Below are 16,971 nucleotides of genomic sequence, written 5' to 3'. Positions count from 1 at the left end.
AGAATGATGGTTTCCAGTTTCATCCATGTCCCTACAAAGGACATGAACTCATCCTTTTTTATGGCTGCATAGTATTCCATGGTGTATATGTGCCACATTTTCTTAATCTAGTCTATCATTGTTGGACATTTGGGTTGGTTCCAAGTCTTTGCTATTGTGAATAGTGCCACAATAAACATACGTGTGCATGTGTCTTTATAGCAGCATGATTTATAATCCTTTGGGTATATATCCAGTAATGGGATTGCTGGGTCAAATGGTATTTCCAGTTCTAGATCCCTGAGGAATCGCCACACTGACTAATACTCTTGAAGACAGACAAAACTGTGAAAGCTTGGACTTGGAACCCCGTGGTAAAAGAAGACCTTGGAAAATACTGGTGGAATTTCTACTAAATGCATCACCATTCAAGATAGAGTAGTATGTTATTGAACCACATATTACATACTCTATCCTCTGAAATAGAAGAGAAAGCCACCCCACCCTCAGCAAGTCATTATTGAAAAGCAAGAAGCACAATAGAAAAACAAAGAGAAAACAATGAGAGGAGATAATATATTTGGAAGGTAAAGGACAAACAGCCAGCTAAGATTATAAATGTTTCAATAAAAGAAAAAAAGTTATTTCTCTGATGTGCTGAACAAAAAGAAAAGAAAATAAAACAGAGTAATAATCAACTAGAAGAAAATATCTTAGCCACAAAAATATCTGAGCCTATGTGTTCTTAGAGTCCTAGGAAAAAATAGAATAAAATGCAAAAATTATATATATAGATGTATACATATGTATGTATGTAGGCTGCAACATTTCATAATTTCAAAGATAAAGGAAACACTATAAGCATCTGGAGAAAATATCTGACTTCGTATTTTTCCCCAACTCTAAATACACCAGAAGACAGTAAAGCAATCAAAGTCTACTGAATGATGAGATAAAACAGCTGTGACCTAGGAATTACATATTCATCCAAGTAATTATTTATTTGTGACAACAACAGAAAGACTTCCTCAAATAAGTAAATAGCAAAAGTTATACTACTGAAGAATGCTCTTTTTTAAATTTGAAGATAATCACAAGCATTTTGTTTAAATAATACATCTGCAGAGTAATTTTATTTTACCTCAACCATGTGAAATAAAAAGGAAATACCAAGGCTTTCCTTCAGACTTCCAGAGTTCACAAATCGTATACCTTTTATGAGAAAGTGATGTCTACATCCAAATTATTTCCAATGAAACACATTATTAAGTAAAACAACCAATCAAAGTTAGTTACTAACTTTTCAGGAGTTAAACATTACTGTCAAAGTATTTAGCAACAATCTCTGAAGACGAGGTCTCTTATAAGAATTTTTATCTAGCATTAATATAAATGAGAACAGTTTCCATTTTTCTCTGCAAATGCAGGAAAAGAGGAACAAATATTTCCTTCTTATATTGAAGTGTCTTCTTTTATTCATTATTAGAAGGCTAAGACTTAAGTACTGGGATTTCATCAATTAACACTGGCAGAAAAAGAAGCAGACCTGAGAATCTCAAGGCATATAATAAGGAAAAAAAAAAAAAGGAGAAAACAGCATTATATACAACGGAATGTGGGATGTACAACGCTTTGCATCTAAACTTTCCAAAACATGCTAACAAGAGATTGATTCCAACTGTCTGAAGAATAAGTCAATATGGGCCACATGTGCTGTTTCATGCCTGTAATTCTAGCACTCTAGGACTGCTTGAGCCCAGGAGTTCCAGTCCAGCCTGGGCAAATAGCAAGATCCTGTATCTACCAAAAAAGTTTAAAACATTAGCCAGGCGGGAGGGTGGAGCCATGATGGCCAAATGGGAACAGCTCCAGTCTACAGCTCCCAGTGTGAGCGATGCAGAAGACGGGTGATTTCTGCATTTCCATCTGAGGTACCAGGTTCATCTCACTGGGGAGTGCCAGACAGTGGGTGCAGGAAGTGGGTGCAGTGCACCGTGTGTGAGCCAAAGCAGGGTGAGGCATCGCCTCACCCGGGAAGTGCAACGGGTCAGGGAATTCCCTTTCCTAGTCAAAGAAAGGGGTGACAGATGGCACCTGGAAAATTGGGTCACTCCCACCCTAATACTGCACTTTTCCAATGGGTTAAACAACCAGCACACCAGGAGATTATATCCCACACCTGGCTTGGAGGGTCCTATGCCCATGGAGCCTCGCTCATTGCTAGCACAGCAGTCTGAGATCAAACTGCAAGGTGGCAGTGAGGCTGGGGCATCGGCCATTGCCCAGGCTTGAGTAGGTAAACAAAGTGGCCTGGAAGCTCGAACTGGGTGGAGCCCACCACAGCTCAAGGAGGCCTGCCTGCCTCTGTAGGCTCCCCCTCTGGGGGCAGGGCACAGACAAACAAAAGACAGCAATAACCTCTGCAGACTTCAATGTCCCTGTCTGACAGGTTTGAAGAGAGTAGTGCTTCTCCCAGCACGCAGCTTGAGATCGGAGAACGGGCACACTGCCTCAAGTGGGTCCCTGACCCCCGAGTAGCCTAACTTGGAGGCACCCCCAGTAGGGACGGACTGACACCTCACATGGCCGGGTACTCCTATGAGACAAAACTTCCAGAGGAACGATCAGGCAGCAGCATTTGTGGTTCACCAATATCTGCTGTTCTGGAGCCACTGCTGCTGATACACAGGCAAACAGGGTCTGGAGTGGAACTACATTAAACTCCAACAGATCTGCAGCTGAGGGTCCTGACTGTTAGAAGGAAAACTAACAAACACAAAGGACATCCACAACAAAAACCCATCTGTACATCACCATCATCAAAGACCAAAGGTAGATAAAACCACAAAGAGGGGGAAAAAACAGAGCAGAAAAACCGGAAACTCTAAAAATCAGAGCACCTCTGCTCCTCCGAAGGAACGCAGCTCCTCACCAGCAACGGAACAAAGCTGGACAGAGAATGACTTTGACGAGTTGAGAGAAGAAGGCTTCATAAGATCACACTACACTGAGCTAAAGGAGGAAGTTCAAACCAATGGCAAAGAAGTTAAAAACTTTGAAACAAAATTAGATGAATGGATAACTAGAATAACCAATGCAGAGAAGTCCTTAAAGGACCTGATGGAGCTGAAAACCATGGCACGAGAACCATGTGAGGAATGCACAAGCCTCAGTAACCAATGTGATCAACTGGAAGAAAGGGTATCAGCGATGGAAAATGAAATTAATGAAATGAAGTGGGAAGAGAAGTTTAGAGAAAATAGAATGAAAAGAAATGGACAAATCCTCCAAGAGATGTGGGACTATGTGAAAAGACCAAATCTGCATCTGATTGGTGTACCTGAAAGTGACGGGGAGAATGGAACCAAGTTGGAAAACACTCTGCAGGATATTATCCAGGAGAACTTCCCCAATCTAGCAAGGCAGGCCAACATTCAAATTCAGGAAATACAGAGAATACCACAAAGATACTCCTCAAGAAGAGCAACTCCAAGACACATAATTGTCAGATTCACCAAAGTTGAAATGAAGGAAAAAATGTTAAGGGCAGCCAGAGAGAAAGGTTGGGTTACCCACAAAGGGAAGCCCATCAGCCTAACAGCTGATCCCTTGGCAGAAACTCTACAAGCCAGAAGAGAGTGGGGGTCAATATTCAACAGTCTTAAAAAAAGAATTTTCAACCCAGAATTTCATATCCAGCCAAACTAAGCTTTATAAGTGAAGGAGAAATAAAATACTTTACAGACAAGCAAATGCTGAGAGATTTTGTCACCACTAGGCCTGCCCTAAAAGAGCTCCTGAAGGAAGCACTAAACATGGAAAGGAACAACAGCTACCAGCCACTGCAAAAACATGCCAAATTGCAAAGATCATCCAGGCTAGGAAGAAACTGCATCAACTAATGAGCAAAATAACCAGCTAACATCATGACAGGATCAAATTCACACATAACAACACTAACCTTAAATGTAAATGGGCTAAATGCTCCAATTAAAAGACACAGACTGACAAATTGGATAAAGAGTCAAGACCTATCAGTGTGCTGTATTCAGGAGACCCATTTCACGTGCAGAGACACACATAGGCTCAAATAAAGGGATGGAGGCAGATCTACCAAGCAACTGGAAAACAAAAAAAGGCAGGGGTTGCAATCCTAGTCTGGGATAAAACAGACTTTAAACCAACAAAGATCAAAAGAGACAAAGAAGTCCATTACATACTGGTAAAGGGATCAATTCAACAAGAAGAGCTAACTATCCTAAATATATATGCACCCAATACAGGAGCACCAGATTCATAAAGCAAGTCCTTAGAGATATACAAAGAGACTTAGACTCCCACACAATAATAATGAGAGACTTTAACCCCCACTGGCAATATTAGACAGATCAATGAGACAGAAAGTTAGCAAGAATATCCAGGACTTGAACTCAGCTCTGCACCAAGTGGACATAATAGACATCTACAGAACTCTCCACCCCAAATCAATAGACTGTACATTCTTCTTAGCATCACATTGCACCTATTCCAAAATTGACCACATAGTTGGAAGTAAAGCACTCCTCGGCAAATGTAAAAGAACAGAAATCACAACAAACTGTCTCTCAGAACACAGTGCAAACAAATTAGAACTCAGGATTAAGAAATTCACTCAAAACCACTCAACTACATGGAAACTGAACAACCTGCTCCTGAATCACTACTTGGTATATAACGAAATGAAGGCAGAAATAAAGATGCTCTTTGAAACCAATGAGAACAAAGACACAACATACCAGAATCTCTAGGACACATTCAAAGCAGTGTGTAGAGAGAAATTTATAGCACTAAAGCTCCACAAGAGAAAACAGGGTGTCTAAAATTGACACCCTAACATCACAATTAAAACAACCAGAGAAGCAAGACCAAACACATTCAAAACCTAGCAGAAGGCAAGAAATAACTAAGATCAGAGCAGAACTGAAGGAAATAGAGACACAAAAAAAAACCCTTCAAAAAATCAATGAATCCAGGAGCTGGTTTTTTGAAAAGATCAACAAAATTGATGGACTGCTAGCAAGACTAATAAAGAAGAAAAGAGAGAAGAATCAAATAGATGCAATAAAAAACGACAAAGGGGTTATCACCACCTATTCCACAGAAATACAAACTACCATCAGAGAATACAATAAGCACCTCTATGCAAATAAACTAGAAAATCTAGAAGAAATGGATAAATTCCTCGACACATACTCTCTCCCAAGACTAAAGCAGGAAGAAGTTGAATCTCTGAATAGATCGACAACAGGCTCTGAAATTGAGGCAATAATTAATAGCTTACCAACCAAAAAAACTCCAAGACCAGATGGATTCACAGCCGAATTCTACCAGAGGTACAAGGAGGAACTGGTACCATTCCTTCTGAAACTATTCTAATCAATAGAAAAAGACGGAATTCTCCCTAACTCATTTTATAAGGCCAGCATCATCCTGATACCAAACCCTCGCAAAGATGCAACAAAAGAAGAGAATTTTAAACCAATATCCTTGATGAACATTGATGCAAAAATCCCCAATAAAACACCGGCAAACTGAATCCAGCAATACATCAAAGAGTTATCCACCATGATCAAGTGGGCTTCATCCCTGGGATGCAAGGCTGGTTCAACATATGAAAATCAATAAACGTAATCTGGCATATAAACAGAACAAAAGACAAAAACCACATGATTATCTCAATAGATGCAGAAAAGGCCTTTGACAAAATTCAACAACCTTCATGATAAAAACTCTCAATAAATTAGGTATTGATAATAAGAGCTATCTATGACAAGCCCACAGCCAATATCATACTGAATGGACAAAAACTGGAAGCATTCCCTTTGAAAACTGGCACAAGACAGGGATGCCCTCTCTCACCACTCCTATTCAACATACTGTTGGAAGTTCTGGCCAGGGCAATCAGGCAGGAGAAGGAAATAAAGGGCATTCAATTAGGAAAAGAGGAAGTAAAACTGTCCCTGTTTGCAGATGACATGATTGTATATCTAGAAAACCCCATCGAGTCAGCCCAAAATCTCCTTAAGCTGATAGGCAACTTCAGCAAAGTCTCAGGATACAAAATCAATGTACAAAAATCACAAGCATTCTTATACACCAATAACAGACAAACAGAGAGACAAATCATGAGTGAACTCCCATTCACAATTGCTTCAAAGAGAATAAAATACCTAGGAATACAACTTACAAGGGATGTGAAGGACCTCTTCAAGGAGAACTATGAACCACTGCTCAATGAAATAAAAGACGATACAAACAATGGAAGAATATTCCATGTTCATGGGTAGAAAGAATCAATATCATGAAAATGGCCATACTGCCCAAGGTAATTTACAGATTCAATGCCATCCCCATCAGGCTACCAATGACTTTCTTCACAAAATTGGAAAAAACTACTTTAAAGTTCATATGGAACCAAAAAGAGCCGGCATCACCAAGTCAATCCTAAGCCAAAAGAACAAAGCTGGAGGCATCACACTACCTGACTTCAAACTATACTACAAGGCTACAGTAACCAAAACAGCATGGTACTGGTACCAAAACAGAGAAATAGACCAATGGAACAGAAGAGAGCCCTTAGAAATAATGCCGCATATCTACAACTATCTGATCTTTGACAAACCTGACAAAAACAAGCAATGGGGAAAGGATTCCCTATTTAATAAATGGTGCTGGAAAAACTGGCTAGCCATATATAGAAAGCTGAAACTGGATCCCTTCCTTATACCTTATACAAAAATTAATTCAAGATGGATTAAAGACTTACATGTTAGACCTAAAACCATAAAAACCCTGGAAGAAAACCTAGGCAATACCATTCAGGACATAGGCATGGGCAAGGACTTCATGTCGAAAACACCAGAAGCAATGGCAACAAAAGCCAAAATTGACAAATGAGATCTAATTAAACTAAAGAGCTTCTGCACAGCAAAAGAAACCACCATCAGAGTGAACAGGCAACCTACAAAATGGGAGAAAATTTTTGCAACCTACTCATCTGACAAAGGGCTAATATCCAGAATCTATAATGAACTCAAACAAATTTACAAGAAAAAAACAAACAACCTCATCAAAAAGTGGGCAAAGGATATGAACAGACACTTCTCAAAAGAAGACATTTATGCAGCCAAAAAACACATGAAAAAATGCTCATCATCACTGGCCATCAGAGAAATGCAAATCGAAACCACAATGAGATACCATCTCACACCAGTTAGAATGGCAATCATTAAAAAGTCAGGAAACAACAGGTGCTGCAGAGGATGTGGAGAAATAGGAACACTTTTACACTGTTCCTGGGACTGTAAACTAGTTCAACCATTGTGGAAGTTGGTGTGGCGATTCCTCAGGGATCTAGAACTAGAAGTACCATTTGACACAGCCATCCCTTTACTGGGTGTATACCCAAAGGATTATAAAACATGCTGCTATAAAGACACATGCACACATTTATTGCCACACTATTCACAATTGCAAAGACTTGGAACCAAGCCAAATGTCCAACAATGATTGACTGGATTAAGAAAATGTGGCACATATACACCATGGAATACTATGCAGCCATAAAAAAGGATGAGTTCATGTCCTTTGTAAGGACATGGATGAAGCTGGAAACCATCATTCTCAGTAAACTATCGCAAGGACAAAAAGCCAAACACCGCACGTTCTCACTCATAGGTGTGAGGTGATCAGTGAGAACACTTGGACACAGGAAGGGGAACATCACACACTGGGGACTGTTGTGGGGTGGGGGGAGGGGGAGGAATAGCATTAGGAGACATACCTAATGCTAAATGATGAGTTAATGGGTGCAGCACAACAACATGGCACATGTATACATATGTAACAAACCTGCACGTTGTGCACATGTACCCTAAAACTTAAAAAAAAAAAAAAAAAACATTAGCCAGGCTTGGTGGCACACACCTGTGGTCCCAGTTACTTAGAAGGCTGAGATGGGAGGAGAATCACTTGAGCCCAGGAAGTTGAGGCTGCAGTGAACTATGCTATGCTCACACCACTGCACTCCATCCTGAGTGACAGAGCGAGATCATGTCTCAGAAAAAAAAAAATAGGATATCTCAACCTAGTGTGGCTTCTCACTTCTGACTGTTGCATTATAATCCTGGCTTTCAGGATTATACATATCTATATGTATATGTATAAGAATCTTGTAAAAATCCTTATCTAGCATTAATATAAAAAAGAATAGTTTCTATTTTTCTCTGCAAGTGCAGGGAAAGAGGAACAAACATTTACTTCTTATATCAAAGTGTCATATATTTATATTCTTAATACATTTATATTCTGAATATAAAATCTAATAAATTTGCTTATTTAATTACTCTCAAGCACCTATGCTACTTGACTATGAATCCCTGGGGTATTTTTGCATGATCAAGCTCAAGGTCCATTGATAAGAGCATGGTATTGAGCCACGGTTGATAATCCTAGATCATTCAATTAACCTAACCTAAAAGCAGAAAGGGAACAGAGCCTGTTACAGATTGTATTAGTTATCTATTGCTGAGTAACATTACCACAAATTTAGCTGCTTAAAATAACATAAATGAGTCTGGGACCCAAAGGCTTCACTGCTGAATTTTAGCAGGCAATGAAGAAGAACTAATACCAGTCCTATTCAAACTATCCCAAAAAATACAGGGGAAGGAAATACTTCCAAACTCATTCTACAAGGCAAGTGTTATCCTGATAATAAAAGCAGACAAAGACACTTTTAAAACTAAAACTACAGGCCAGTATCCCTGATGAGTACTGATGCAAAAAATCCTCAACAAATACTAGTGAACTGAATTCAACAACATATTAAAATGATCATTCATTATGACCAAGTGGGATTTATCCCAGGGATGCAAGGGATAAATGTAACACATTGAACCATCCTTGGTTCAACATATGCCAATCAATCAATGTGATACATCGTATCAACAGAATGAAGGACAAAAAACATAACTGATGTTGAAAAGGATTTGACAAAATTTAACATCGCTTTATGATTTAAAAAGAAAACTCTAAAAACTAGAGTTAGATAGAACATACCACAACATAATAAAAGCCATATACAGCAGACTCATAGTCAGTATCATACTGAATGGGGAAAAACTGAAAGATTGGGAACACAATAAGGATGCCCACTTTTGCCACTGTTATTCAACATAGTACTGGAAGTCCTACCTAGAGCAATCAGACAAGAGAAAGAAATAAAGCACATCCAAACTGAGGACGAAGTCAAATTATCCTTGTTTGCAAGTAATATGATTTTATATTTAGAAAAACCTAAAGACTCCACCAAAAAAACTATTAGAACTGATAAACAAATTCAGAAAAGTTGCAGGATTCAAAATCAACATACAAAAATCAGTGGCATTTCTATATGCCAATGGTAAACAATCGGAAATGGAAATCAAGAAAGTAATTGCATTTACAATAGCTATAAATAAAATTAAATACCTAGGAATAAACTTAACCAAAGAAGTGAAAGATCTCCATAATGAAAACTACAAAACATTGATGCAAGAAATTAAAGAAGACACCAAAAAAAAAGGAAAGATATTCCATGTTCATAGATTGGAAGATTCAATATTGCTAAAATATCCATACTACCCAAAGAAATCTACAGATTCAATGCAATTCCTATCAAAATACCAATGACATTGTTCACAGAAATAGAAAAAAGCAATCCCAAAATGTATATGGAACCACAAAAGACCCAGAACAGCCAAAGCTATCCTGAGCAAAAAGAATAAAACTGAAGGAATCACATTACCTGACTTCAAATTACACTATGGAGCTATAGTAACCAAAACAGTGTGATAGTGGCATGAAAACAGACACATAGACCAGTGGAACAGAATAGAGAACTCAGAAACAAATCCATACACCTACAGTGAATTTATTTTCAACAAAGATACCAATAACATACATTGGGAAAAGGACAGTCTCTTCAAAAAATGGTGCTGGGAAAATTGGGTATCTGTATGCAGAAGAACGAAACCATATATGAAAAGCAAATCAAAATGGATTAAGAACTTAAATATAAGACCTCAAACTATGAACATGATCAAAGAAAACTTTGGGAAAACTTCCCAGGACATTGGGACGGGTAAAGATTTCTTGAGTAATGTACCACGAGCACAGGCAACCAAAGCAAAAATGGACAAATGGGATCACATCAAGTTAAAAAGCTTCTGCATAGCAAAGGAAACAATCAATAAAGTGAAGAGACAACCCATAAAATGGGAGAAAATATTTGCAAACTAGTCAGCTGACAAGGGATTAATAACTAGAATACATAAGGAGTTCAAACAACTCTATAGAAAAAAAATCTAATAATGTGATCAAACATGGGCAAAAGATTTGAATAGACATTTCTTGAAAGAAGATATATAAATGGCAAACAGGCATATGCAAAGGTACTCAACATCACTGATCGTCAGAGAAATGCAAATCAAAACCACAATGAGATATCATCTCATCCAAGTTAAAATGGCTTTTATCCAAAAGACAGGCAACAACAAATGCTGACAAGAATGTGGAGAAATGGGAATCTTCCTACAGTCTTGTGGGGAATGTCAATTAGTCAAAGAGCAGTTGGGAAGTTCCTAAAAATAAATAAATAGAGCTATTATATGATCTAGCAATCCCACTGCTGGGTACACATCCAAAGGAAAGGAAATCAGTATATCAAAGAGATATCTGCACTCCCATGTTAACTGCAGCACTATTCACAATAACCAATATTTGGAAGCAACCTAAGTGTCCATCAACAGATGAACTGCAAAAGAAAATATGGTACATATACACAATAAAGTACTATTCAGCCACAGAAAAGAATGAGATTCTGTCATTTACAACAGCATAGATGAAACTGGAGGTCATTATGTTCAGTGAAATAAGCCAGGCACAGAAAGACAAACTTTACAGGTTCTCATTTATTTGTGGGAGCTAAAACAATTGCCATAATTGAACTCATGGAGATAAAGAGTAGAATTATGTTTACCAGAGGCTAGGAAGGGGAGTGGGAGTAGGAGAGTGGGGATGGTTAATGGGTACAAAAATATAGCTCAATAGAATAAATAAGATCTAATATTTGCTAGTACAACAGGGTGACTAAAGTCAGTAATAACTTATTGTACCTTTTTAAATAATGAAAAGAATATAATTGGAATGTTTGTAACACACACACACACACACACACACAATAAAAGCTTGAGCTATATGTAGAAAGCTGAAACTGGATCCCTTCCTTACACCTTATACAAAAATTAATTCAAGATGGATTAAAGACTTAAATGTTGGACCTAAAACCATAAAAACCCTAGAAGAAAACCCAGGCAATACCATTGAGGACATAGGCATGGGCAAGGACTTCATATCTGAAACACCAGAAGCAATGGCAACAAAAGCCAAAATTGACAAATGGGATCTAATTAAACTAAAGAGCTTCTGCACAGCAAAAGAAACTACCATCAGAGTGAACAGGCAACCTACAGAATGGGAGAAAATTTTTGCAACCTACTCATCTGACAAAGGGCTAATACCCAGAATCTACAATAAAAAACAAATTTACAAGAAAAAAATCAAACAACCCCATCAAAAAGTGGGTGAAGGATATGAACAGACACTTCTCAAAAGAAGACATTTATGCAGCCAAAAGACACATGAAAAAATGCTGGCCATCAGAGAAGTGCAAAATCAAAACCACAATGATTGCCACACCAGTTAGAATGGTGATCATTAAAAAGTCAAGAAACAACAGATGCTGGAGAGGATGTGGAGAAATAGGAACACATTTACACTTTTACACTGTCGGTGAGACTGTAAACTAGTTCAACCATTGTGGAAGTCAGTGTGGCAATTCCTCAGGGATCTAGCACTAGAAATATCATTTGGCCCAGCCATCCCATTACTGGATATATACCCAAAGGATTATAAAACATGCTGCTACAAAGACACATGCACACGTATGTTTATTGTGACACTATTCACAATAGCAAAGATTTGGAACCAACCCAAATGTACAACAATGATAGACTGGATTAAGAAAATGTGGCACATATACACCATGGAATACTATGAAGCCATAAAAAAGGATGAGTTCCTGTCCTTTGTAAGGACATGGATGAAGCTGGAAACCATCATGCTCAGCAAACTATCGCAAGGACAAAAAACCAAACACCGCATGTTCTCACTCATAGGTGGGAATTGAACAATGAGAACACATGGGCACAGGAAGGGGAACATCACACACTGGGGACTGTTGTGGGGTGGGGGGAGAGGGGAGGGATAGCATTAGGAGATATACCTAATGTTAAATGAAGAGTTAATGGGTGCAGCACACCAACATGGCACATGTATACATATGTAACAAACCTGCACGTTGTGCACATGTACCCTAAAACTTAAAGTATAATAAAAAAAAAAAAAAGAAAAGAAGAAAAAAAGCTTGAGGTGACAGATATTCCATTTACCCTGTGTGATTATGACACATTTTATGCCTGTATCAAAATATCTCATGTATCCCATAAATATATACACCTACTATGTATCCATAAAATTAAAATAAAATATAACACACATGTATTATCTTACAATTTCAGTCCAAGCATCTAAAGGAGAGGGTCACTATGAATCCAAATTGTTTTAAGCATATGAATAGGTGTCAACAAACATCAATTGAGCACTTAATATTTGCAATGTCCCATATCATACATTGTAGAAAACTAAAATAAATAAACCATAGTCCATGCTTTCAAAGAGCTGACACTTTAGCAGAAGAGAAACAGGGACATAGTTACAAATCACTATAATAATGTAGAATGCAATAAACATTGCTGAAAAAAATTATAGATGACACAAACAAATGGAAACACATCCCATGCTTGTGGATAAGTCAAATCAATATTGTGAAAATGATCATACTGTCAAAAGCAATCTACAAATTCAATGCAATTCCCATCAAAATAATACCATAATTCTTCACAGAACTAGAAAAATGCAATTCTAAAATTCATGTGGAACCAAAAAAGAGCCTGCATAGCCAAAGCAAGACTAAGCAAAAAGAACAAATCTGGAGGTATGACATTGCCCAACTTCAAACTATGCAATAAGGCCATAGTCACCAAAACAGCATGGTACTGGTATAAAAATAGACACATCGACTAATGGAAGAGAATAGAGAACCCAGAAATAAATCCAAATACTTACAGCCAAATGATCTTTGACAAAGCAAACAAAAAATAAAGTGGAAAAAAAGCACCCTATTCGACAAATGGTGCTGTGATAATTGGCAAGCCACATGCAGCAGAATGTAACTGGATCCTCATCTCTCATCTTACACAAAAATCAATTCAAGATAAAGGAAGGACTTAAATCTAAGACCTGAAACTATAAAAATTCAAGAATGTAACATCAGGAAAACCCTTATAGACATTGGCTTAGGCAAAAATTTCATGACCAAGAACCCAAAAGCAAATGCAACAAAAAACAAAGCTAAATAGGTGAGACTTAATTAAACTAAAGAATGTTTGCACAGCAAAAGAAATGGTCAGCAGAGTAAACAGACAACCCACAGAATGAGAGAAAATCTTCACAATCTATACATCCATCAGAAGACTAATATCCAGAATCTACAAGGGACTCAAACCAATTAGCAAGAAAAAAATAAACAACCCCATCAAAAAGTGGGCTAAAGACATGAATCAACAACTCTCAACAAAAGATATACGAATGACCAACAAGCATATGAAAAAAATGCTCAATATCACTAATGATCAGGGAAATGTAAAACCACAATGCACTACCACCTTACTCCTATAAGAATAGCCATAATCAAAAAATCTAAAAATAATCATGTTGGCGTGGATGTGGTGAAAAGGGAACACTTCTACACTGTTGGTGGGAATGTAAACTAGTACAACCACTATGGAAGACAGTGTGGAGATTCCTTAAAGAACTAAAGGTAGAACTACCATTTGATCTAGCAATCTCACTACTAGGTATCTCCCCAGAGGAAAAGAAGACATTATACGAAAAAGATACTTGCACATGCATATTTATAGCCACAAAATCTGCAATTGCAAAAATGTGGTACCAGCCCAAATGCCCATCAATCAACGAGTGAATAAAGAAAATGTGGCATGTATATATACCATGGAATTCTACTCAGCCATAAAAAGGAATGAAATAATGGCATTTGCAGCGACCTGGATGGAATTGGAGACCATTATTCTAAGTAAAGTAACTCAAGAATGGGAAATCAAACATTGTATGATCTCACTCATAAGTGTGAGCTAAGTTATGAGGATGCAAAGCATAAGAATGATACAATGGACTTTCGGGACTATGCGGGAAAGGGTTGGGGGACGGAGGAGGGATAAAATACTGCACATTGGCTACAGTGTATACTGCTTGGGTAACGGGTACACCGAAATCTCAGAATCACCATCAAATAATTTATTCATGTAATGAAGCACCATCTGTTCCCCAAAAACCTATTGAAATAAAATAATAAAAAATATTTAAAATTAAAATTAAAAAATCAAAGTTATAATAGAAAAATCAGAAAGAAAAGTGGTTGGAGCATAGAGGATGGTAAAGTTATAAAATAGCAGAGTTGTAAGTAGGTAATCATTCCCAAAGAATGGACTGCAGAATGGTCATGAGGAGTGTGAAAAGACAAAGAACAAATCTGAGAGCAAGCAGGCCAAGGACAGCACACCAGCTTTCATCTAATCTGGATTATCAGCCCTTGCTGTCTCAAAGAAGAGCTGTGAAAACACAACATATTGAAGAGGACACAGAGCAACCAGGATCTCAGACATTCATGATAGGAGAATATAACGATGCAACCATTTTGAAAAACTGGAAGTTCCATCAAAAACAAAACATACATCACCTCCCACATCCCAGAAGTTCTACTCGTAGGTATTTGTTTAAGGGAAATGAAATCTTATGACAGCAAAAAGCTTCCACAAGAAGTTTCGTGGCAACTTTACATATAATAGCCAAAAACTAGAAAAAACGCTGATGTCCATCAACAGGTAAATGGATCAATAAAATGTGATACAGTTATACAATAAAATACTAGTCGGTAATATAAAGGAAAAATAGATTATAAATAGATAATTAGATAGATAATAGAGATAGATATGCATGCAACAAGGATGAATCTCAACATTGTGCTGAGTGAAAGGGAAGAGTTCACTTAAGATCTGAGCATTTCATTGCATGTAAGTTGTATCTTATATCTATCAGATTCCGATCAGGAGACAGAACCACACAGTAATTTGAACAGGGGAAGTTTAACATAAAAAATTATTAACTATAAACGGGAATTACCTATTAATAGATAAAGACAAGCTTAAAGGATAAATACATAGAAAACATACACAGCAATCAATACCTCTAGCACTGAAGCATAGCACCTAGGCATGAATCAAATACAGAAGAGGCCTCCAGAGCTGAAATCCAAACTTTCACTGGGAAGGACACCATCCACCTGTGTGTGGATGGTGGAGAAGTTCATGCAGATGCCATGCTGGTAGAACTTACTGAGAAGCTGCCTTCTGGGATGCTGAAGGAAGCCTTCAACAAGGTGTTGTACCTCAGAACTCACTGCAAAGCCTCCCACAGAGATGGTGAGCTGGGAAACTACTTCCTTGGTTGCTAGGTGAAGCTGCCCACAGAAAGATGCCATGCTGCAGAGCTCACTGAGAAACTACCCATAGGGGTGGCCCTGTAGGAAGCAATCCCCTGGGGTGCTAGGGAATGCTTCCCATGGGGAAGTAAGTATCAGCCAATTGTCCTATATGCTCCTAACTGTCATGCACTGCAGAAGCAATCGCGCAGAGCACACTAGGAACCAGAAGAAAAGCCCTTTCATCCTCCAGCATACCTCCAGTGCCCTCTGGTGACAAAATTTAACATTGTGCCAGCTGATAATGAAAAAATGCTTCAGTATCACAAGCAGGGCAATGAAGGATAGACCTAAAACTGAGAGGCAACAAATAGATAACACATGCCTCAAGGAGATGAAGAAGGGGGCGGGAGGAGAAGAGGAGGAAAAGGAGAAGGAGGAAGAAGAGAAGGTCATCTGTGGGATTTAAGGTATTATGGAAGATCAGAGACTTAAACAGAATAGATATAACTGGCTAAACATGAACAATAAATGATAGCTGGTGAACCTTGAGTATTTGCAAAGAGTGTATCAGGCACAGTATTTCATTTAGTAAAATATTTCTAGAAGTTAGTTATTGTTATTCTCATTTTGGTGAAGAAACTAGGACTTAAAGGGGATGGACAACTTACCCTAAGGTCACACAACCAGATACTAATAGACCCAAAATTTTCACCCAGAACTCTGACTCCAAAGCCTCACTACATTGCATCTCATTGATGATACATAATCATGCCAATGCCACAATGGAAAGTCAAGATTCTGGTCCTCCCAGTAGTTGCTTTTATACTTATTCCTAAGTCTGTCATTGAATACAAGAAGCTACAGGACTGGTTTCAAGTGGTGCTACATTTTTATAATCTTAGTGCAGAACTGGAAAGATCAATTTGCCCATTCACCCAAGTCTAACATCTGGCATGAAGTGAATTGCTTCTGTAGACAGTAAACGAGAATAAGCTGGTATTTTTTTCTAAGTCAACTTTAGGACAGCTTTTCAAACAAACACACATTGTCTTTATTCCCAGGACAAAAACCAGAAACTCTGACTAATAGTCCCTGGCTGTTATAATTTTGATGCTTAATATACTTCTATCTATGTAAGCCGTATCACGTACCTTTCTAATAAGGCAAGGAATAGTGAATAACATCAATTATATCATGATTGTTTCTCTTATAAAGTTAACTAATATTAATAATGCTTATTTATATTGGTGTTACCATTATCATTACCTTATATCATTCAGTACTTATTCTGA

The sequence above is a fragment of the Pongo abelii genome, chromosome 5, assembly GCF_028885655.2.
Source record: "Pongo abelii isolate AG06213 chromosome 5, NHGRI_mPonAbe1-v2.0_pri, whole genome shotgun sequence".
Lineage (NCBI taxonomy): Eukaryota > Metazoa > Chordata > Mammalia > Primates > Hominidae > Pongo > Pongo abelii.
The sequence above is the reverse complement of the archived record's forward strand: the minus strand, read 5'-3'. Positions refer to the sequence as shown.